We start from the raw sequence: 25618 nt of genomic DNA on the forward strand, positions 1-25618 counted from the left end.
TTATAATCTTATGGGACTATAGTCATATGTGCAGCCTGTTGTTGTTTGAAACATCATTACATGGTGTATGACTGTATATTATTTTAGCATAAAGATTACATGGATCAAACCAGTAGCATGAACATTTGTTCTTCCATCAAAATGAATCAACTTAGAAGAAAATATTTATGAATGTAACTTGATATGGGTCAAAGTTTCTTTAGATAAAGAAGCACGGATGTAAAATCTCCGAATGCTTTCACATAGAAATGGATCTTATCTGTTACCTCACGGGGAAACTGAGAAATTAAGCAAAGTAATGCGTATGAAAGTACGTCACAAACTATAAAGAGCTGTAACAATGCAAGTATTTTAATGCTTGTGAGTTTTTTGGTACAGACCAAGAAAGAAAGAAAATACATAGCTATCCATTTTTAGAGGCTCTGGACTGGCAGTCTAAGAGTTGCGGTTTTATGGAATTCACATTGACATGTAATGATTTTTCATGTGAGCACATTGACATTGTCCAGTTTCGTATAGTAAAATGTAATTCAGAAAGACACTAAGAACCACAATTTTAAAGTACTGCCTTCCTTCTAATGTCCTTGTCATTCAAATGTCCTTGAAAGCATTTGAATCAGTAATTTTGAATGACTGTTATGAAAGAATGTTTAATAAACCCTATTAAGCATGAATTATTTTCTTCACTTCTCTTACAATACTGGATTAGTGTTTTGAATCATCAACAACCTTGATTTCTACACTGAAATTCCATTTTGTTAGCATCATGATGACCGATAATGATTAAAAGTGGGTAGAGTAACAATTATTTTAACTTGTAATAGACATTGGCATTTATTCCATGTGTCCAGCATGAACATTTGTCCTACGGGCAAGGTAGTTTGGAGAGATATGGCAAAGAACTAAGTCAATGATGTTGATATAGCAATCTAATAACTTTACTTTGATGACCTAAAAAGATTTAGGCATTGGGAGAATCTGGAAAATTATGAAGCTTCTAAAATGTGTCCTGAAGAGATTCAAAGGAAATCACATTTTTCTCCTGCTCTGGATTGATTCATACTATAATTTACCTCTCATAAAACTGATCATATGTTAATATTAAGTTAATAGTTGTAAGTTGATAGTAAAATTTTAAATGTGGAGTAGCTGCACAAAATATGGAAGAAAAGAATTTGCTTTTATTCTGTGAATTTAAGATTAGCCTGACATCGTTATGCTCATTTTAGCAGTTGCAAAGATAAAATTCATTGGCATAGCTGGAATTACAGTGATAGGAGTTGGCTTTGAAGAAAAATCAACTTTGCCACCTATTGCCTTGTCTGTATTCAGAATAGTATACATTTTAGCTAAGTTTGAATGTGGTCTTAAATAAAAACCAAAAACTAAAAGATGAGAAAAAGCAATTGAGCAGCTTTATACTGAGCAGAACAGGGAACTTAAACAACATGCATTGGTATTTTGAAATTGATTTACATGTAGCCAGCTTTGTTTGCCATACTCCTTACCCTTAGAAACCCAAAATAATTTCTTATTAGTCAGTATTATGAGCAAATTAATGGTGGAAAGAATGCAAATGTTTTATTATTATTATTATTATTATTTTTGAGACGGAGTCTCACTTTATCACCCAGGCTGGAGTACAGTGGCACAATCTGGGCTCACTGCAACCTCCACCTCCTGGGTTCAAGCGATTCTCCTGTCTCAGCCTCCCAAGCAGCTGGGATTACAGGCACCTGCCACCATGCGAGGCTAATTTTTGTATTTTTAGTAGAGACTGGGTTTCACCATGTTGGCCAGTCTGGTCTCAAACTCCTGACCTGAGGTGATCCACCTGCTTTGGCCTCCCAAAGTGCTGTGATTAAAGGCGTGAGCCACCGAGCCCAGCCAAAGTATTATTATGCTGACCTGAATACATGCTCAGGTTTTGATATTCTTTTAAAATTATTTCATATTCTGTCAGCATAATCATTTTAACTAATATCCATTTCACTATGAATTCATGTAAGTCCTTCATTGGTTGAAACTGAGTGAGGAATGGAATATCCTGATTTTAAAATTTTCTGCTTAATGATACCTATTACATTTTTAATTGGCTTCTACTGGAATGGGGAAATACAATTGGATTTTGCATCCAGCAATCTTACTGACCTTTCTTGGGTTCTCTGTGAAATAATTATTTTATCTGCAAATAATGAAAATTTCTCCTATTTGAATAAAAGTCTTATTTACTTAAATTAAATAATAAATTAATTAATATTTTCTGCTTAACTAGTTAAGCCAGATTTGTTTTGTTTAAGCCACCATGCTCTGTTGAAATTTTTCTCGAAGGTCTTGTTTTATATTATATATTAGTGTTGGAATTGCTTGGATGATTAAGATCTCATCAGGGTAATAATTCTAAGTGTCAGTTTTCTCTATATTATAGAATTATGAATATACTATGTTACTCTACAGTGTAAAATTCAGTTTTCATCCACATAAATTGAGCTTTAATTATGTTCTGGAAATTTTCATACACATTTCATCTTCACTGCAAGCCACTGATATTTAGAATTTTATTATTATCATTCTTTTTGAGGAAATTTAATGGCAGGGTAGATTTTTTTTAAAAAATTGCCCAAAGCCTAACAGCTAGCCAGAGGGGATTTTTGAATTTCCATGTGTTAGTTCAATGACCTGGATATTTTTTCCACTTCACACAATATCTAGAGTGTTTAATGTAAGGAAGAATTCTTAGGATTGATCTCTTTGTGAATATAAAGTGCAACGAGACTTTCTGATTATGGGAGTTCAGGATCTTGATTTACTGAGATGTAACTCTCTTGTTCTACACAGATGAAGTAGATGACTATTTATAAACACTGAAAGGTGTGTGTGTGTGTTTATGTCTAAAGAGAGAGGAAGGTAGTATTAAATATTAATCTGCTCCCCAACTCTAAAAATGTAGACTCTTTGATTTGTGGTCATAAACATATTTTCTTGTTTGATTTCAAATTTCAGGCTAGTGTCCCTTGCCCCTTAGGCTGCAGATGTCAATTTGTGGTCATCCATGCCGATGTGTAAATGAGTAAGTGTTGCCCCGGCAAAGAGCTGAGGTTATAATTTAGCCGTCGCTGCCCCTTTGCTTTTGTGTGGATTAAAATAGCTAATATGTAAAATCTTCATTAATTTTCATATTCGGAGTATATGTAGAAATCCACAAAGTTAGCTAATTTAAAATCAGATTATTATTACACTCATAGTAAACCCATAGAGAATGGCCACTTAAAAGGCTGAAGTCCCGTCAAACACCTTTTTTTAAAGGGATTACAACATAAAAAATGAACCAATGATGCCTCACCTTCTCAGATCTGTTCCACATGTGGTGTTGTGGTAATATTGTGAGCACTGAAGTATTAAAACAGTTTTGTCTTGTGTTCTCTCATTCTGACAGGCCAATGACATAATGTCGACAAGCCATCTCTGATAGATTCAAAATTAAAAGTGAATACACTGCCTCTTTTTCCTAGTTCACACTAATGGTGTTTGAGTCAACGTGCTAATTTCACTGCTTCCAACATACAGTCCTCCCTAGTAAGTCTGGGAATAGCTTGTGAGGGGCTTTTTTTTTCAGGCTGCAAAGAACTGTTTGATCAAAGTCATATTACTTTGTTATTAAAGGAGAAGAATGGAGAGGAATCAGCAATAAAAGCAAAGACAAGTTTAGGATCTGAACTCTGAAAAGCAGTTTGCCAATAAAGATATTAACTCTGTATATATGATTTAATATTTTTACAACAATGTTAATCCGTTGATTTTTATAAACATACATGGACTGGGAGCATTAACAATAGTAAAGGAAGAAATTTACAGTGTTCTTTGAATTGATTTTTAGTTCTATGCCATATTATACAGTCCTATAAAGGAAGATAGTAAGCTATAAAAGGAACCAGACCTTATCACCCAGGCAAATTTTTGTTGGTTTGTTTGTGTTTTTTCTGCAGCAGTTTCCAGGAAATCAAAAGTTTTGCTTCTCTGGCTATATAATTCAAGATGATTCATCAAATTATTGCTTTTACAAAGGTGTAAAAACTTTGAGGAGTTAGAAAATAATTGAGTTTGATTATTAGAGCACTTTGGAAGTATTTTGTTCATTTATTTATTGAATCACTGAAATAGTTACCACAGCTTTCTGTGAATTTAGCTTGTTTTGGTGTGTATTAAGGTGTGGCCCTTGCCTTTTGACTGCTTGCACACTAATTTGAAAAATTAGACATACATATATGAAACTGTTTAACAATTCTAGAGAGTGGACAAGAAAATGATAAATGTAGGTAAGGGTAGAGGACAGCAGCTTTCATAAATATATGTATCTATATAGATATATAGATGATATATAATCTATATGTATTTAGATATATAGATAATCTATATAGATACATATCTATATAGATGCATATGTATCTAGATACATATCTATATAGATACATGTATCTAGATACATATCTATATAGATACAGGTATCTATATACATATCTATATAGATACATATATCTATATACATAGATATATAGATAATCTATCTATATAGATACATAGATACATATATAGATACACGTATCTATGTAGATAGATATATAGATTATCTATATTGGTACACTTGTATCTATATAGATAGATATGTAGATTATCTATATAGATACATGTGTATCTATATAGATAGATATGTAGATAATCTATATAGATATATATGTATCTATATAGATAGATATGTAATCTATCTATATAGATATATATATATGTTCACAATGGTGTGTAAAACATACGTGTGTAAAACATTTGAAAAACTGCTTTCTTGCAATAAAATCCTACTGGAAATCCCAGTGCCCAGCGTCCAGATGGGTTAAAGGCAGATATTTTCTGCTCCTTTCGTTCTGGATACTTCAAAGTTCAAATGATTGAAAACTATTTTTGTAGGATCAGGGAGGCTTGAGCCGAATGAAAGATATGAGTTAGAGGAGGTGATGAAGCCTCCTTCTTCAGAAGATGTCTTTTGAATGGAACAAAATTTGAAAAATTGGAAGAGAGGAAAATGGAGCATATCAGAAGGAAATAGCACGGTGAAAGTAGACATTTCGAGCCGGGAAAGAGTAGCGTTTTTGGACTGTGAGAAGACCCATGTGATAGGAGTAGAGTTTATATTACTGATTCATGAGGAGCCTGGGTTAGGAGAAGCCAAGCTAACAGGAGCCACAAATGCCAGGCATAGATATTTCGAAGACCATCCAGGAGTCAGTAGTATGTATATATTCAGGAACCTTTGAAAATGGACATGACACAATGTGATATAACATAAGTTATATAAATGTGGAGTTGTAGGAGTGGGTTACTGTGCAAAATATAATCAGGGTAGGAGAAACTTGAGGGGTCTGTTGTATTCTTGCATTCACTTTTGGTAAAAGGTATACTGGCTTTAGAAATAGTAGTGCAGTTACCTTAATTTTAGTCATAAACTAAGTGTACATCTTGTTTAGGCAACCATTTTTAGTTCCAATTAAAAGTAACAAATAAAGTATCCATTATAATTTCTTATAGTTTCCAAGGTCTTACCCTCTCTTCCTCCCTCCCTTCTTCCCTTTACCTTTTCTCTCTTCTTACTCTCTGTCTTTATTCTCCCTTTCTTTCTTTTTTCCCCCTTTCTTTCCTTTTTCCTCTTCCTTTCCTCTTTCTGTATCTCTTCCTACCGTATAATATCCTGGACTTTTACTCATTATAAATACTTAACTCTAATATGATATGATTATATCCTCATATTCCAGTAACATCAGAATTCCAATGGGAAGAATCTAGGCAATTTTAAGATATATAATTTAAATAATGGCATGTCCCTACTTTTGCTCATTTTCCAGGTAGTTTTTAGATACAAGCTTTCTTTGCTATGAAACCTGGAACTATAATAAAATTTAGGCCAGATGTTCACACTTAGTGGAAAAACCATATTAACTATAATAGTTGTGGTCTGTCTGCACCACGCCAATCACAGTCACATGAGTGTCTGTGGATTTCTGCTTCTAAGGGTGCTGTTTATATAAACCAGGTGACTATAGTGAAGGAAGAGATTTGCTTTTGAAGCATAAATCACTACAAATTTCAACCTGTCCAGGACTTATATCATCTGTAGGTGTTTGTTTTGTTAATTACTTTGCATTTCATTCAGATGTGGTGCTATTGCTTTAGTATTCTAAGATTAACTCTGCTGAATTTGGGGGTCAAGGTCTCTATCATTTGTTTCACTGATAGGCACACAATATTCTTTCTTCTTAACGACGAAAAGATTGAGCAGTGAAAGAAGACAAACGCTGACCAAGCTACACATCGGTATTTATGTCCACGTGCCTGATCAAAAGTGTGATCTGAGTGAATCTAAACTTTTCAGCATGAGGAAATATGAAAAAAAGTGTCTTAGATATAGAAAAAGTTTGCTTCACCATAATTATAATGCTTTTTCAATACAGGTATTTACCAGTTATTTAGTATATAATAAAGTTGTTGTTAAGTTTTCCTGAAGTATAAGTTGATTAACAGCCAATTTTAGAGTGCAATTTTTAGTAATTCATATCATAAAATAAACTATATACAATTGTCATAAAAATATGGCTATGTTTAGTTCACTTCTACTTCTGAAGTGCTATTAGTTGTTTCACTTATATAATTAAAGGAAAACATGTTTGCAGAGTCTAGAGCCTACAAATTCAAAACTGGTTATTATCATTTATTCAGCTCCCAGCGATTGCACACATTTGACCCTAAATGACAAAGTAAATGAAAGCCCTTTTTCAAAGTAATACAATCAGTTCAAAAAATATTGTGCTAATAAAGTTATACATTCTAATTGAAAGATTGATGGCAATCCATTTAGTTGTTACTAGGTTATTTGTGACAGACAGATGCAGAGTAACCTCATTACAGTCAGAATTGTGATGACTTGTAGCTGAGGAGAGGAATAAAGCTTTAAACCATTGTCACAGTCCCTTTCCAAAATGTATTCAAAGATGATTTAAAAGAAAATATATGACCATTAAATGGAAGTTCGAATTGTTTACCTAGGAGTGTTATTATAGAAGCAATGAAGTAATCATCTGTTTGATCCACAATTGGCCTACTTAAAATTCACAAATCAGATTTACAGATTCCAATTTGTGTAAGAGAAAAACAGTGCCAAATACTGGATTAAAAAGATTATCCCTTGTGGTTTGGCATTTTTAGTTCATATTTTTAGTTGTTTTCTTCTTGATCATTAAATATATATCGGCTTATTTTAGACATTTCTGCCCACAATCACCAGTTCATGATAAATTATTCCACAGTATTCATTTGTACGTTGTCCAATAGTTTAAAGTCAGGCTTTCAGCATTAGTACTCAAAGGAACTCTATCAACATTCTGAAGTTATGTAATTGAGAAAAAGAAGGAATATGGGTGGATATATATATATATATATATTTTTTTTTTCCTTTGAAAGATGGTGAAGTCTTTGTGGGATATATTTCATGTATATTTGATTTTGAAACTTCTTTTTTTTTTTTTTTTTTTGAGACAGAGTCTCGCTCTGTCTCCCAGGCTGGAGTGCAGTGGTGCAATCTCGGCTCACTGCAACCTCCACCTCCCGGGTTCACGCCATTCTCCAGCCTCAGCGTCCCGAGTAGCTGGGACTACAGGTGCCCGCCACCACGCCCGGCTAATTTTTTTGTATTTTTAGTAGAGACGGGGTTTCACCATGTTAGCCAGGATGGTCTCCATCTCCTGACCTCATGATCCGCCTGTCTCGGCCTCCCAAAGTGCTGGGATTACAGGTGTGAGCTACCACGCCAGGCCAAAACTTCTTTTTTTCTTAATGAAGAACAAGGTAGAAATGTTGACCTACAGGAAGCTCCACCTGCTCCTCATAGTCTTCCTACTGCAATATTTGCATTTATTTCTAAAATTTCTTATGTTCAGGAGCACCTTTTTTGTTTCAAATGTGAGAGTCCGGTGCTATGCTTGGCACATAAAACCCGTTTTATTCTGATCACTTCTCATTTGTGGTTTAATCTTGCGCACAGTTGTCCTTGCCTCTCTCCTGTCTCAGCATTTGCGCTTTCTCTTACTCTTCTACATACTGAACTTTTTCTTGTGCTCCTCACTATCACCACCATGTCTTTTATTATGGATATCTTTCACCATGAATCCTTTTATTATAGATTATTTTTCACCATGAATTCTAAAATTCTATTACATTGACAAAAGTACTCTTTGCAAAAAGACTATTTACCAACTTGAAAGAAGGCTAATTCTATTTTTTTTAAGTGAATTTCTCAAAAGAAGATTTTCATTGTGTGGGTAAGTCAGTTAAATATCTATTGGGTATTTCTTATCCGCTAGTAAACTTAAAAAAGGTGTTCTTTCTAAGGTAGTGTCTTTACATAAAGTTGACATTTTATCTTTCCTAATCAGGAAAATTAAGGCCTCATTCTCTTGTAGGTTGTGTTATCAGTTAAGGCTAAAGTTTTGACTTATCCAAGCAGGTGAATTAAAGAATATGTAATAATAGCGTCTTAACCAACAGAACACCAATCAGTTGAGAGGTTGTGTGTTGAGGTGAAAGACCAAGGACTGAAATGGGAATGAAGGACCTTCCGTTCAATCCTAGTTATAGATCATTTACCAAAGATTACTTACTAGCTGTGTAAGGCCTCAGACAAATTATTTAGTGTCTGAGTCACAGTTTTTCGCCTATAACGTTAACCAGCTTTGATGGTTCTAAACTTATAAGGGTGTGGTGATACTTATATTTTATAATTAAACGTGATTTATTCATTTATGATTCATTAAGATAGAAAATGTTTCAAAAATTATACTTACTTCTCATTTATTTAAGCAGGTGATTATAGGAGGACTTCTAGATGCCAGGTGCATATCCAGGTGTTAAGGCTATGTCAGCGAATAAGCTAGAAAAAGGCCTCCTAGAGCTTATATTCTCAGTGCTTACCTATTCAGTGCAGAAGCTTGAAACCTATACGAATGTAAACTCAGTAGTCCTTTCCTCATTGCTTTCTAGGGGCGCTATCCTCTTATTAGTCATTTAGGAGACCTCTTGGTTATCAGATCAAAAAAACATGGTATATACTGTACAGTATAAGCTTTGGTACTATCCCTGGTTTCAGATATCCAGTGGGGGTTTTCGAATGTATCCCTCATGGATAAGAAGGGACTGCTGTATACAAAAATAAAACTACTCAACATTTCACTATTAACAATATGTGGATGACTAGTTTTTTGCACGTTTTTGTGTGTACTGTGTTTTGCAATATTTTTTTCAGATTGCTGGTGTAGTCCATCTATTTTGCTTTTTTGTATGAATTTCATAAATATTTTCCCATATTATGTTTTTCTTCACCATGATATTTAATGGTGGACCTTTCATCCCATGTTCTGTGCTAATTTTCTGAATTCTTTGTCATTGGATATTTAGGATGTTTCTAGTTTTTCAGGGTTGCATATGAATATATGAACTATGAAGAACATACCGTGATACAAATCCTTGTGCTCATCCTTGGTTATTTCCTTTGAATAAATTCATACAGTAGAATTACCAGTCAGTGAGTATACATATACATTTAAACTTCCATCAAAAATATCTGAAAATTCAGGCTTAATCATTTCTTTTCCTTGGATATTTTCCTTTGCTAATATGATAGGTGAAAATATTATTGCATAATAATTTTACTTTTTATTTCTAGTGAGGCTAAAAGCTGTTGCGTGAGTATTGGCTTAATCTTTCTCTTTTTGTGAATTGCCTATTTATGTTTAAGTGTTTTCTCCTTTTGGAGTGCTCTTTTTAGAAACTTTTACAACTGTCTTTTTTTCTCTAATTATTTATTTTTAGTAATAATTATTAATTATTACTAATTATGTGTCTTTATTTTTCAACTTTATTGATGTTTACTTGTCAAGTAAAACTTGTATATATTTATGGTGTACAGTGGGATGTTTTGATATATGTACACATTGTGCAATGACTAAATCAAGCTATTAGGTTTATGCAAAAGTAATTGTGGTTTTGGACCATGAATTTTAAATCATTATAACTAGGCTCAAACACATCTTTATTAATCAAAATAGGAACTATTACAATCAACACATTTTTGCCAATGAGAAATAAGTTTGTTTATTCCTGTAGCATAAAAATCTGTGATTGGGGATTTGATGAACTCTTGGAAAGCATTTTCTGCATTCTGCAGGTTGTGAAAGCGTTTTTCCCTGCAAAAAGTTGTCGAGATGCTTGAAGAAGTGATAGTCGGTTGGCGAGAGGACAGGTGAATATGGCAGATGAGGCAAAACTTTGTAGCCCAATTCGTTCAACTTTTGAAGTGTCGGTTGTGCAACGTGCGGTCGGGTGTTGTTGTTGAGAAGAATTGGGCCCTTTCTGTTGACCACTGCCAGCTGCAGGCATTGCAGTTTTTGGTGCATCTCATCGATTTGCTGAGCATACTTCCCAGTTGTAATGGTTTTGCCGGGATTCAGAAAGCTGTTGTAGTTCAGACTGGCAGCAGACCACCAAAGAGTGACCATGACCCTTTTTTGGTGCAACTTTGGCTTTGAGAAGTGCTTTGGAGCTTCTTCTGGGTCCCGCCACTGAGCTTGTTGTCACTGGTTGTCACATAAAATCCACTTTTCATCGCACGTCACAATCAGATTGAGAAATGACTTCTTGTTGCATAGAATAAGAGAAGACAACGCTTCAAAACAACAATTTTTTTTTTTTATTTTTGCTCAGATCTTGAGGCAACCACTGTGCAAGCTCTTTTATCTTTCCAATTTGCTTCAACTGCTAAACAACCACAGAATGGTTGACATTGAGTTCTTTGGCAACTTTTCATGTAGTTGTAAGAGGGTCAGCTTCCATGATGACTCTCAAATGGTCATTGTCAACTTCCGATGGCCGGCCACTGCACTCCTCATCTTCAAGCCTCTCATCTCCTTTGCAAAGCTTCTTGCCTCACCACTGCACTGTACGTTCGTTAGCAGTTCCTGGGCCAAATGCATGGCTGTTGTTGTGAATTGTCTCTGCTTCTATACGACACATTTTGAACTCGATTAAGAAAGTCGCTTGAATTTGCTTTTTGTCTAACTTCATTTCCATAATCTAAAACAAATATAGAATAAACAGCAAGTAATAAGTAATTAGCAGAAAAATAAAGTGAGAAATGTGCATTAAAATGATGTATAACATAACCACATTTATTTATGAATGCATTCCAATACTAAACGGCAAATTTTAACAATGCAAAAGCTGCAATTATGTTTGCACCAACCTGATATTTAACACAGGCATCACCTCACATATGTGTCTTGTTTAATGGTGAAGATATTTAAGATCTGAGCCATTTTCAAGTACATACATTATTATTAACTACGGTCACCATGCTTTATGGAGTTTTTATTGATATGTACTTCAATGCTTGGTAGATATGTAACACATTATCCTCTTTCCATGCACCTCTGTGTGTGTGCATAAAGGTTTTTCATTTTCTATGTAGAAAAACTTCAAAGTAATCTCCATGATTTTCTAGTGATTACTTTAAAATGGAAACATATATGATTTTCCATCATTTATGTATGAATTATTTTGATATACTGACAGTATCATTAGCATTATGTTGTGCAAACTTCTTTCGTTGACTAGTTATGGAAGTGAAATTTTTTTATTTCTCCTGTTTTTTCTTATTAGAGTATTAGAATTTCTTACTGCTTTTTCCTTTGAAATAGATATATTATTGGATAAGTTTGGGACACTGCCAGCCAAAAGTGAAAATGGCATTAATGGGACTGAGATGTACAGATCCAGCATATTCTCTATGTGGGTATCATTTCTACCTTTCTAATTCTAATGGCTTGGTGGAACCTTAGGCCTACACTGGATCTTTGGTTGAAAGATGCTCCCCTCCACACATACACACAAACCTTTCCCTCTGAGATATGCTGAAGGCATCTGAATTTTCTTCCTTAGTATTCATATTTTAGAGCAGGCAACCAAAAAGGCTATGTATAGGCAGGTTCTTTTAGCCTTCAGTATCTTGCTGTTTTGTTGTGTTCTAATGGCATTAGATGTTTCTAGATAAGTCTGTTCTCTCCAGATTTACTCATATCTAGCATGTTTTTCATACAGATTACTTGGCTGTATCCAGGTGGCATGTACGTTTAAGATAGCTGCATTAGTGGTTAAAGACTGCTAAGCAAAAACAAACAAACAAACATCAATGGTAAAAAGAGATTGGAGATCCTTAGGAGATATTAAACCTGCCAGTAACATAAGGGGAAATATGTAACCTTCAAGAATCCATAAACATGAAAAGTAAGTTGTTGGTAAGCTCTAAACTCAATGAGGGAAGGAACTATGTATTTCTTTACATTAAAAAAACCTATACCACGTATGAAAGTGTCTAGCATAGTTATCAATGCTCCATAAAATGTGTTGAATGAGTATAGCATAGTCTCCATTCTCTTTTATAATTTACTTGTGAGACTAGAGAATTTAGGAAATATTCTTTTGTTTATCAGATTTGACAATTTAATTTTTAAAATAATTAAATTAATTCTGGTAGAGTGTTTATATAAGTTTGTGAGTAGCTGTGTTGTTTTAAAAGAGTAATATTCTAAAATAGTGTCATTAAAATAGGGAAAATATATTATTAAGTTATAAAGTGAATTCATTTGAAATCAGTCATTTAAAATATATTTAAATTGGATTAATTTGGGTGCATGTTTTCCTTTAGAATAGGACCTAATATATTGCCATGGCTCACTCTTAAAATTATGAGAATTAAAAGAAGCTTATTATAATCTTTACCCACAAAATGCATATGATTTATTATAGGGTTGTGATTTTTATCCAACACTCTTGTACTGAATGATGATGTTTAATAATATTGTAATACTGTATGTCAGAAGATTTATTGTAGTTTTAATTTCTCTGAGCCAAGAGACAGAGTACTTGGATGCGTTTTGGTGGTTATTGACTGATAAGCAATAAAATGATCCTACATAGACCTCAGTGGTAAATGTTTTTCCAACTCTCTCTGATTAATATGGGTTTTTTTTGGTGTAATATGTCAATTTTATCAGATTTAAATTTATCATTAAACTAGCTGGTAGTTTCAGCTCCTGGAAAGGCTATTTTGTCTGAGCTATCATATTTTGAGCAATATTATTTATACCATAAGGAAGGTCCTGATGAAAAAAAGTCATTCTTGATTACCATTTGATCAACCAAAAATGTCTCTATAACATTAGATGAAATAAATGAACTGTATAGCTGTAGGATTTGAAATTTTCAACTATTGCAAATAGATGAGTAGAAGTTTCCATTCACTAAAGAGTCACTACATCTCTTTTGGCCACTGATTTTTTTTTTTTTAAGTACAAGAGTCTTTATTCTCTAGAGTGTGAAAATGTCTACAATAATGTGAGGCACTTGAAAAATGAAGATTACTAAAGATGAAAAATAATTCATGTAAACCATGCGTGGTAAGTTTACAATATTTTTGAGTTTAATTCAACAAATATGTTTTGAACATCTTCTACATGTTAGACAGTGTGCTAGGTTGAAGTTTTACAGAAGTGAATACATCTTAAGAGAGAGATGAGTGGAGAGGAGATGTTTATGGTTGCTCCATATGAAATAGCCAAGCATAGAAGCATGCTGTATAAATGCTCCATGTACAGTTAGCTACGAATAGGAGCATCTAAATAACTTTTAACTTCTTGCTTCTTATAATCTTCAATACGTCTCTGTGCTTATTTATTTATATAGCAAAATGCATAATAGGACATTGTGTGGCAATTATGGTTTATAAGTACAATGTCAAAGTTTTTTGGGGGTCATTGGGAGCAAAAAGCTGTTAGAGATTTGAAAGGCAAACACATATTATGGAATAAAAATTTTCCATTTTTTTGTCAGGTAATATTTTGAGAGGGTAGTGATGAGGCCACTGGGGAGGAAGAGAATTTAACATATATGTGATTTTCAAGGTAGCAAAAGACTCTGGAACCCACATTGTCCCATTTCTATGAATTGCATCATGCCTTTGTTAAAATCACTGTGCTAACAATAAGATTTCACTCAGGGAAATCAAATAACAACTCTATTAAGAACTTTGAAACCATCAAAAGAAATCTTGGCATTATATTTATCAAATATTTGAAATCTATGTATAAAACAAATTATGATTAGGAAAGGAATTATGTGGATGTAAAGAACTGTGTATTTTGCAAAAGGCAAAGAAACAGCAATTTAGTACTCTGCTCTATTAAAACACATTCCGTCCTGGGATTCCTTTAGTTTTTATATTTATTCCTAATGAAAATTCACCCTGTAATTTTGCTTGGTATTTTAAAATAACATTACTGAGAAAATTGGACATATTTGGTAGTACATAGGGATAATTTCTAAAAATACAACTGTAAGTATTTACGAAATATAGTAATTTTTAGTGTCCTACCATATTTGTTTGTCATATATGTTGGGAGAGATGTCATTTTCTTATCTATTTTATTCAGAAGGAAATAAATCTGATGATGCTCATATATTTTCAAAATTCCCAGCAAAATTGTTCAGAAAAAGAGGTAGAAACAACTGAAGTTTATTCTGTTTTATTTCCCAAAGTTGTATCATAAAAACATAAAAACAATCTAACCAACATGGAGAAATCCCGCCTCTACTAAAAATACAAAATTAGCCAGGTGCGGTGGCACATGCCTGTAATCCCAACTACTCGAGAGGCTGAGGCAGGAGAATCTCTTGAACCTGGGAGGCAGAGGTTGCAGTGAGCCGAGATCACACCATTGCACTCCAGCCTGGGCAACAAGAGTAAAACTCTGGCTCAAAAAAAAAAAAAAAAAAAAAGGAAAAGAAACATAAAAACAAGGATAGGTGATCTTTATGAGAAAATGCTTAAAAGCCATTTCCACAGAGTCTTTTTGGTCTTTTTCTCCATGATAGGTAAGCTTTTAAAAACCGAAAGAATTAAAAAGTATACCACACATTTGACTTTTTATTTTTGTAGTACTGATTTTGGTCAAAGCATTCTTGAAAAATTTAAAAACACATTTGCGACTTTTAACCTAGTAATCTATTCTTCTCAGACAGTATAATAAGAATACCTTGCTTTCCAGGTATCTGGGATTATGGTACCACAAACAGGAAGGATAAACTGAAGGATAAAGGTTAACTTAGGATTGGGTTTTTTCAAGAAGTTTCCAGTGTTGGCACAGACACAGGCTCTATCTATGCCCCTTTCCATTATAAACCAACAGCTCTGCCGTGAGGATATCGTGAATGTTCACATCTTTACCTGTCAACACTTCTGAAACCCTTTCAGCACCTATGTCTCAGTCTATTCTTGATCAAAGCATGACCTGCTCACTAAAGCTTTCATAAGATAATAATTTAATAAGAAACTCCCAGCCAGAAGACAAAGGAAAAGATTGTGAAGGAGGCCACTGCTAATTTCCCTCCCTACATAATCAAATCAGTACAGCTATCCAGCCAGGACTCATAACCCTTAATAAGTCACTCTACTCGATTAAGAGAAATTGATTTTCCTCTACTGTGGATCATAGTGATTATGATAAATATGGTATCTGCCGTTCACTGCGCTCCCCGGGCCCACCCCCCGTTTGCTGCCAGTGTCCATTTGTTTGCAGGACGGCAGGTAAACGAGCTAGAGAGATGACGCCGTGTCATTAACTGCAGTTGGTATCAGTGCTTTGACAGCTGTGGAATTGAGTGTTTCCATAGATCAGCCTAGAAGCCCATATAAGAGGCTTGCGCAGCAATTACACCTCCTGACAACTCTACCAGCAGCCTTCAACATGCAAAACTCCTGTGCTGCGATTTTTAATTGGAAATAGGGAAAGAAAACAGATAGGTGGGAATGACTGCAGTTTGAACTCTAGTTTTAGGATATGAAGAGTGATGTATAGAGGCCAAAGAGCCACATGCTACCTTCACTAGATTCTAACTTGATCCTAAAGTTATTTGGAGTCTGTGGTGGGTATGTCTTATTGTGATCTCTGTAATCAAGTCTAGATTTCCTGAGAAATCAATCTCTTTTTAATTTAATTAATTTTTTTTTAGAGACAGGGTTTCTCTCTGTCACCCAGGTTGGAGTGCAGTGATGTGATCTCTGCTCCCTGCAGTCTTGACCTCCCAGGCTCAGGTGATTCTTCTACTTCAGCCTCCTGAAGAGCTGGGATTACAGGCATGTGCCACCATATCCGGCTAATTTTTTTTTTTTTTTTTTTTTGTATTTTTAGTAGAGAAGGGGTTTCGCTATGTTGCCCAGGCTGCTGTTGGCCTCCTGGAATCCGGCAATCTTCTTGCGTTGGCCTCTCAGAGTGCTGGGATTTACAAGCGTGAGCCACCACACCCAGCCGCAATATCTTAATACACCAATGTTGACTGTAGAATGTTTCTGCCCTTTCTTCTCACTCACCTGAAGAATCTTGAAGCAGTTGGTTTTATTTTAATCATTTTCCATCACTGTACATCATTAAATAGTGCTTGATATTTTAACATCAGTAAACAAACAAAAAACAGGAAAGTAATATATTCTGTCAGAGCAGAATTATTCAATTGCTTAAAGTTTTCATATAAACTTTCCATGTAGCATGTTGAATGTTTGTTTCTATAATTAAAAATACCTAAGATTATTGACTGGGTATCTGAAAGGGATTTTATATAGCACAGTACATAGAGTAGCAATAATAAAGATGTATTTTTTACCGGTTTTTGCCTTTGTGAGTATTTTGGGTTTGGGACATGGTTGTACATATTTCCTGTTTATATATTCTACACATACTATGGTATTACAGAATGACGAATTATAGAAAGATCTGAAATATTATTCTTAACTAAGGAGGCAGTAAGATAATTAAGGAGACATTGAAAGTAGACTTCAGAGTTCTTTTCATAAAATAATAGATTTATTTCTCTTGATTAAGGTTTTTATTTGGCCTAAGTCTGACTTAAGATTTTTATAAATTAGCTTCATCATTAAATACCAATGTACTATTTTTTATGGTATACTAAATTGTTGCTCCATTTGAGAATATTCTAATAGTATTAGGGAAAGTTAGTCTTGTTAATTCATATCTTTTTCTATATATGAATAAGAAAGGGCATAAAATATGCTTTTTTTTTTTTTTTAAGAAATAGGGTTTTGCTCTGTCACACAGACTGGAATGAAGTAGTGCAGCCTCAAACTGCTGGGCTCAAGTAATCCTCCAACCTCAGCGTCCCCAGTAGCTGGGACTACAAGCATGTGCCACTACACCCAATTAATTTTTTTTTTTTTTTTTTTGAGACCGAGTCTCACTGTCACCAGGCTGGAGTGCAGTGGCATGGTCTTGGCTCACTGCAACCTCCATCTCCCTGGTTCAAGTGATTCTCCTGCCTCAGCCTCCTGAGTAGCTGGGACTACAGGTGCATGCCACCATGCCCAGCTAATTTTTGTATTTTTAGTAGAGATAGGGTTTCACTGTGTTAGCCAGGATGGTCTCGATCTCCTGACCTTGTGATCCGCCCGCCTCGGCCTTCCAAAGTGCTGGGATTACAGGCCTGAGCCACCGTGCCTGGCCACACCCAGTTAATTTTTTAAATTATTTTTTGTAGAGACAGGGTGTTGTTATGCTACCCAGGCTGGTCTTAAACTCCTAACCTCAAGCAGTCCTCCCACTTTGGCCTCCCAGAGTGCTGGGATTGCGGGTGTGAGCCTCTGCATCCAGCCTCTTTTCTAATTTTAAAGATGAACTGGAGAGTTTCACTTTATTCTCATGACTCTTATTGCAGAGTCTACTCTCCTTTAAAGTAACTTTAGTGTTGTTACTTCTTAGCTTTTCTCAAGAAAATAAAGCCATCACAGTGGAATTTGATGATTTTTTTTTTGAGACAGGGTTTTGCTCTTGTTGCCCAGGCTGGAGTGCAATGGTGTGATCTCGGCTCACTGCAACCTGCACCTCCCAGGTTCAAGGGATTCCCCTGCCTCAGCCTCCTGAATAGCTGGGATTACAGGCATGCGCCACCACGCCCAGCTAATTTTGTATTTCTAGTAGAGACGGGGTGTCTCCGTGTTGGTCAGGCTGGTCTTGAACTCTCAACCTCAGGTCATCCGCCCGCCTCGGCCTCCCAAAGTGCTGGGATTAAAGGCATGAGCCAGGGTCCCCGGCCGTATATATAACATCTTAAGCACATTTAATTTGTCTTTAATTTGCATTTAACTTTTTGTCCCTTGAGAAATAACAAACAAAATGATGATAAAAGTTGTTAAAACTCTGGCTGTATCCCCACTGATTTCGAGGGACATCCTCCTGTTATCCAGGGGAGTCTAATTGTACAGTCTGTTGAGCCCGGACAAGTCTGTGCTTGAGAGAAACTCCCCAGACGACTACCTGCCTGTAAGAGACAGCGAGGAAACGCAAGGGAGGAGACACATTTTCTTCAGTTTTATCTGCGTAAACCTGAAACTTTATGTATTGAAATACAGCCAGATATATTCATAATCATCTCTTAGAGCTTGGCCATCCCAGTATCTTCAGTTCTGTGACCCTGACAGGGAAGGTCATTGGTGCAGCCCTTCCAAGCAAATGCAGTTAAATTTAACAGAATTTTTTTTTCAATATGCCAGACACAGTGGTAAACGTGTAATATAAAGATTGCTCTGACACTCGTTTGAATCTGAATGACTACCAGGAACCTTCCTTCTTATTATCCAAAGCCTTTCTCTTGCAATTCACTCTTTCTTAGCTTTTATAATAAGGGTTGACTATTTGAAAATATGGTTCAATTATCCTTACCAGCACTATAAGCGATTTTAGTTTCTCACTAGTTTTCATTTGCTTTTCATTTTCTGCAATGAAACCCATCACAGTCTATTGACCTACTACAATTATTAAGTCTATTTTATTTGTGATTATAGTTTGTGAAAATACAATTAATTACTCATATTATCAATGATAGTACAATGTAGCATAATTTCCACCACACGTTGTTAATTTACCAAACTACTTAAATCTGATTTATGGATTTTTTTCTCGATAGTAGTTTAGATGCTGTGGTACTTTCAAGATGATGAGAGAATCATGAACAGAGAAGTTCCTTTCAAATGAAAAATGCAGCTGTCGCAGAATCTCTAGTGTATCCAGGTTAGAATATTTACAACTATGTATTCATATTAGAGAGACATCATGGGATATGATAAGCAGAAAAGAGAGACACTAATTGTGAATAGATAAAAGGATTCACATATGTCTTAAAACTTTTAAATAAAATATGCAGAGTGAGTTTTAAAAACGTTTTTCCTGTTTATCCCTTGTTTAACGTTCCGTTTTAGTTCTAAGTCGATCCTACAACTAATAACAGATATGAAAAGACTTGGAATGATTGTCTCTGTGTTCTTTGTGCCATAATTTAAAGTGGCCAGAAGCAAGCAAGTGGAATAAACAGGACAATTGCAGAGTTTATGGAGGATTAGGCCAATTGCAGGCTTCCACACTTAGGGAGGAGAAAACATCCTCATGAATATGAGATTGGAAGTGTCTAGCTGTGAGAAAAGGAAAAAAAAATGTCTGACTCTGGCTCTGTGTTGCAAAGCATGAGGGTCTCTGTGCTAGACCATGACTTAGCAACCGCGCTGTTTTTAAAAGTATTTGTGTTGTAAGAATTTATTATATAATTATATTCTATTAAAGGTAGAATAGGAGCAATCTGGCCAGTTCTAATCACTGAATCTATAGTACAATTTGAGTTGAGATGAAACAAAAACAGCAATAGAGGAAAATGTTAAGAGTTTAAATATAATGTTACTGAGAGTTAATCTGATTATGCTTAAGACTGTGTAGTTGGAGACAAACTGCTTCCAAATTCCCTGATTAAAAAAAATTGAAAAATTTTATTTTATACAAGTAATTTTCTGATGTTGAAAACCTTGTATTATACCTCCAAAATCTGAATGTTTTAACAAAAGGAAAAATCTCCTTCCATGTACTTTATTCCATTAATACACTCCATTCATATTTGAAAATTCTTAAATTTTAAATTCAATAGTGGATTGTACTTGGAGCGGTTCATCAAACCAGCCATTTACCTAGGGTGTATTAATACTAAGCAGCCTTGCAGCCACATCTACCAATGTATTAAGAGCCTACTAATAAAAATATGATTTACTGCCTAAAGTTTCTTTTTGAATCCTTCATCACTTGTCTGATTTGGAAGTGTGGTATATAACGCAGATATGAAACCAGCTCAAAGTTAACAGTTCATAGCTGTAAAGATCAGTGCATGCTCACGGCAGAACAATTTTCAGAGTATGTTGGTATTATTACCATTTTGCACTTTCTAATAAAACGTTTTGTTCATGTAGGCTGTATCTTCTGCACTCAGGCTTTAAAAAGACCTTTCATCCCCACTTTCTCTGAAGTTGGACAGCAGCCGCAGTAGCAGCTGCCTCTTTAGTCACTTTGCTTCCCCTCATTTTGATAATTATGGGCAAAGGTCAATCATTTTCCCATCAAGGCAAATCCTGACAACCCCACATGTCAGAGCCTAAGTTATAGATGACATGCTTGTCAACACCAAAACTCAGAGAGTATATCTTTACCTCCTCATGACCAGCTGAAAGTCAAAACCCTACTGCAAACCAGAGGCAGGAGGGGATGAAGGAAGGGTGGCTGTTTGCCCTGACTTTGTCAACTGCAGACATAGTTCCAGGGAGATTTTTGTAATTTTAAACTCTATAAATGAACAATTACATTCCACTTCATACACATGAACTGTGAGCGTCCTGATTGAATGCAAATGCTTCTGTTAACAACATGACCTTGTAGTGCCTTAGACGGAGAGACTTTAGTTTTATTGTGGCGATTGTTCTTAAACCTAGCTGAGTTTTTTAGATTAAGATGAAATGTTTTAAAGCTGGGAGGGGGGACAAATAATGATCTTTTAAAATAATAACTAGATTCTGGGTGAAGTAAAAGCCTGGCTAGGACCATTATAGGAATACAGACACTCAATTCAGTTCAGTAAACACTGAAGGGATAAGGAGACAGACATTTTATTTATATCATGAAATTGGATATTAAATTTGCACTGCTCAGATTATGTCAGATATTGATTTAGATTCAATTACATAATACCTCCCAGTATCCCTAGAATCAGCATTCAAAGAAATATGCATTAGTGAGTATGGTGGTAACTGGGTGCTAAAAGCCTAGGCCAAGCAAATCACAGAACTACCTACAATGGAAAGTTTGTGCTCCAAGGGTCCTAGGGTATTTGAATTTCTGACCATCTATCAACATGTTACCTACATGTACCTTCAATACTCCCAACATTTTGTCCTCCCAGAATATGATATGAGGTTAAAATTTAGCCCAGGGTCCCAATTTAATACCTACTACCTACTGATGGCGTCCCTTTCTTTATATAATCAAACATTTTTGTAAAATTCTTTGGGTAATGTTATTACAAATACTTTTTAGGGGCTTTCTGTTTCAAAGAAACCTATAATAACTCTTCTTTTTCTTCTTGTTAGAACAATAATAAATCCTCCTATACAGTAAATCATTACCTCCTCACTTCTCACTTGTTTAAATCAAAATTTTTATTTACTGCATTCTATGAGTGTCAGATAGTGAGTTACTTACAAGTATGCTGTGATAAATTGGTAATAGGACGTTCATTGTCAGGATGAAAGAAAACATTACTTTCCAAGAAAGTTATGACCCAATGTGATAATTTAGGATTACAAAGAAAGTGTATGAAGTATTTCCTGAAATGAACAATGTAATTTGATCTTATAGCAAGTAATATTTATCCCAGATTCTTGAGAATTAAAGTCTGCATAGAAATGTAATGCGTTGTGAGTCTATGATTCTGTGTTGTAGCTGAGCAGTACTTACTCTTTCCTTTATATGCTAAGATGGGATGTACATATAAAGCCCCCCCTTGTAATAGGCTTATAACAGATGTACTCTTTTATAAACAGCCATTATCCTTGGACGTATATCTGTTCAGGCAGAATGACCTACTATTGGTCCCACTCTTGAAGACCATTGCTTTGCTTGTCTTCTGCTCTGGTCCATTGCCTTGTTGCCTGCATTCCAGTTGTTCACCTTCCATGATGCCCGTAAGAAGAGAGTCAAAGGCTGACAAATGCACAGGTGTTTTCTCACTTTTCTTACATCCTACCCCCTCTCAGTTATTCATTATGGTAATGGCACTTTGTGATGTGCAATTTCTGGATTTATGACCCATTCTTGATAAGCATGAATCTGGACTGCCTGTGCATCCTTGATAAGGTTCTAATTGGATAGCAGTGACCTTTCTGGATGTAATTCTGGGAGGAAGATTAAAAAGCAGTCCAGAAAGTGACAGGTTTGGGACAATAACGTATGAATTTGGCTCTGCTGGCAGGCAAGAGATGTAAGCCATGATAAATTAGAGGCAAACCAAACAAGCTTACTGAATGATTTTTCATTTCTGCTACATCCTTGGGTAAAAGTCTATTGTATGAATTGCACTAATACTGCCATATTCCTCTAGCCGTGTGTTAGACTACTTGTTTACTAATTGCAGAAACTGGCAAATTATTCCGTTAATGTAGTTTTGCAGTAACCAAAGGCTGCATACTCAATTAAAAATATGGGAACCATTTTGCATACTTGTGCTGTCTTATACATTGAACAGTCAGTGAGCATTTGGAAGAGAGTCATCCAAACTCATAAAAACCTCTCTCTCTGTTTCTCTATCTCTCTCTTTCCTTCCACCCCCTTTCTCATATTTGTATGAAAAGCTATTAGAAATTTCCATATATACACCCAAATCCTGAGGACATCTTTTCCAAGTTTAGAGAGTTAAAGATGGATTATAAAGAGAATCCATTTATCAAGGTAACTTGTTAATACACTGTCCTTAATATTCTTCTGTATTTGATAAAGTCTTAAACTCTTAATCTATCTTCCATGTTGAATATATAGCAGAAATACACTTGTATAGATGATTATGTTTATTACATATTTAAAGGATAAGAACACATACACTGACGTGCAAGCACATATACCCCTTCAGAGAAAGACAGACAAAGATTTGTTTTCCTCCAAAATGATACTTCTGAGGAGTGCTAATATATAATAACCTAATCTTAAGGACATGACTATAATAAAGGCTAAAAAGCAGTTTTGTCAGGTGGCTTTGTAAATCTGTCTTCTTTGCTATTGGAGCCTGTTGCTTATACACACATGGAATACAAAATAAATTGTCCACGTAGCAGGCAAATCAATACGCGGTGGTCCCTACCAGGATTAATCATGGGAGGAGTTCCATCACCACTCACACATGGCTGCATTCAGGGTGCACAGGGCCTATTACTTCTGCATCTGTCTTTAAAGGGAGCCCTCTAGAGCTTGCTACAAGGGGAGGAGAAGGCAGCTACCTCTTCTGAGGGTCTGAGGTAGGTCAGACACCAGGCTAGGCATGTGCACATACAGAGTTCTGTTCCAGTCTCAATGCAATGCAGGGACCTGTCGCTAGTAGCCCTGTTTTTACAAGTGAAAAGAGAAGTGTGCTTCCCTGCCCCTTCCTCAGCAGAAAGTCTGGCACCCAGCAGTCACTCTGTCAACGGAAAACCAAATGAATAAGGCCGGGAGAAATGAAGAAACTCACCTAAGATTGTACTAATTGAAAGCCCAGCAAATCCAGATTTGAATAGGACTCTGTGTGTCTTAATACCAGCAAGCAAGCCAATAAACAAAAAGCAAACTGCCAGCTGCAGTACCTTATGACAGCTTTGCAATTTACCTACCAGACACCATTTTCTTAAACAACAGCTTTTTTTTTTTTTTTTTTTTTTTTTTTTTTTTTTTTTTTTTTTTTTAGATGGAGTCTGGCTCTGTTGCCCAGGCTGGAGTGCAGTGGTACAATCTTGGCTCGCTGCAACCTCTGCCTCCCAGATTCAAGCAATTCTCTTGCCTCAGCCTCCCGAGTAGCTGGGACTGCAGGCATGCACCACCACGCCCGGCTAATTTTTTCTATTTTTAGTAGACATGGGGTTTCACCCTGTTGGCCAGGTTGTTCTTGAACTCTTGATCTCAAGTGATCCACCCACCTCAGCCTCCCAAAGTACTGGGATTACAGGTGTCAGCCACTGCGTCTGGCCCCACAGCTTTTTTGAAATGTAATTCATATACCATACAACTCATCCATTTAAAGTGTCAGACATCACTTTAATATTTATATTTTATACTTACTATAAACTCAGTATATATAAAATCATAGTGCCTCTTCTTTTAGCTGTGTTTAATACTTATGGACTGAAGACCTGTTCATTTTTAACCTAAGTAGAGAAAATATAGAGTCAAGAGTATTTTTCTCGCTTGAAATCAGTAGTGCCTATTTTTGCTAAATTTTTTGATTCCTAATTATTGCTATTCTTCCTGCATTTCTCTGACATCCATCATTTCTTGCCCATTTTTTTTTCATATTTTTTAGTATTCTGGTGCCTTCATATTTTTACCATACTGGTGTGTCAGGCATTGGGACTATTCTTAGAAGTTGTTTTGCTACTCTATTCCACTCTGTAAACTTACGGACAATTTAATTGTCCTAAAACATTTACTTTCTCCATGACACGTGCTATTCTTAAAATAAGTTATGTCAGGTTAAATTAAAAAGAAAGGCCTTCAATGACTGTCAGTGTCCTGCATGATCCGATCTTACCTTATTTAGACAACCTTTCCTTTTGTAATTCCTATCAGAAAATGCCTTTTCTGCACAGACCAGCCACTTAATGTCTCACTTACAGTAATGTTTATTTCTAACTTTGTGGCTTATCTGACTTGTTTAACCAGTTTACTCTCCCTTTTATTTCCCTAATTAATATGACCCAGGATGAGAATTAAATAGTATTTCCTTTATCAAGTCTTACTCTCCCACACATTCTCCTAATACCTTTGCTTACCTTGAAATCCTGCTGGGCTTGCAATTTGTCCCCCATATTTAACTCTTGGCAGACAGCGGTCCCATATTTTTTTCCTCATGAGTATTTCCTATGTGGACATCTTGACTCTCTAACAATTTTAAATTTCTTGAGAATCTGTTCCATGCCTGATTTCTCCCTCACCAGCTTTCTACCCTCTTTGCAGTATGTTCTTCTTAAAATAATACGTTTTGATTTGTCTCAACTATATATAAAACGCACATGCATATGCATATGTACATAGTTTTATTTGAAAAGAAAAGAGATTTACAATTTATTTAAACTTTGTAAACTTCAAATAAAATATTGGATCAACTACATTAACTCACATTGGAAAGGACTCTACTGATGAAAAATATGACAAATATATGGCACTGGGGTTCTAATGTGAAGTTAGTCACTAATTTTTAGAAAGTAAGCTGACTGGGAGAAGGAGGTGTAGATAAGTAGATTTTCATCAATTCCAAGATACATGCTTTTGTGATAAACTTAAATATAATTTAGTTTTCTATCAGGCCTCAAATACCAGATAGTTGTGGGCCTTGTGAAATAATTTTTTATTAATGC

At 35.4% G+C, this 25618-nt stretch overlaps 1 protein-coding gene and 1 pseudogene across 33 annotated transcripts in view; one reads left to right on the top strand and one right to left on the bottom strand.

The window, feature by feature from the left end:
* ROBO2 (roundabout guidance receptor 2) overlaps nucleotides 1–25618 on the top strand; it is a 1748072-nt gene that overhangs the window by 1216570 nt on the left and 505884 nt on the right. The window lies entirely within an intron of this gene.
* Nucleotides 10130–11163, bottom strand: LOC134809458 (histone-lysine N-methyltransferase SETMAR-like; annotated as a pseudogene).

The sequence above is a fragment of the Pan troglodytes genome, chromosome 2 (genome assembly GCF_028858775.2).
Source record: "Pan troglodytes isolate AG18354 chromosome 2, NHGRI_mPanTro3-v2.0_pri, whole genome shotgun sequence".
In the NCBI taxonomy this organism is placed as follows: domain Eukaryota; kingdom Metazoa; phylum Chordata; class Mammalia; order Primates; family Hominidae; genus Pan; species Pan troglodytes.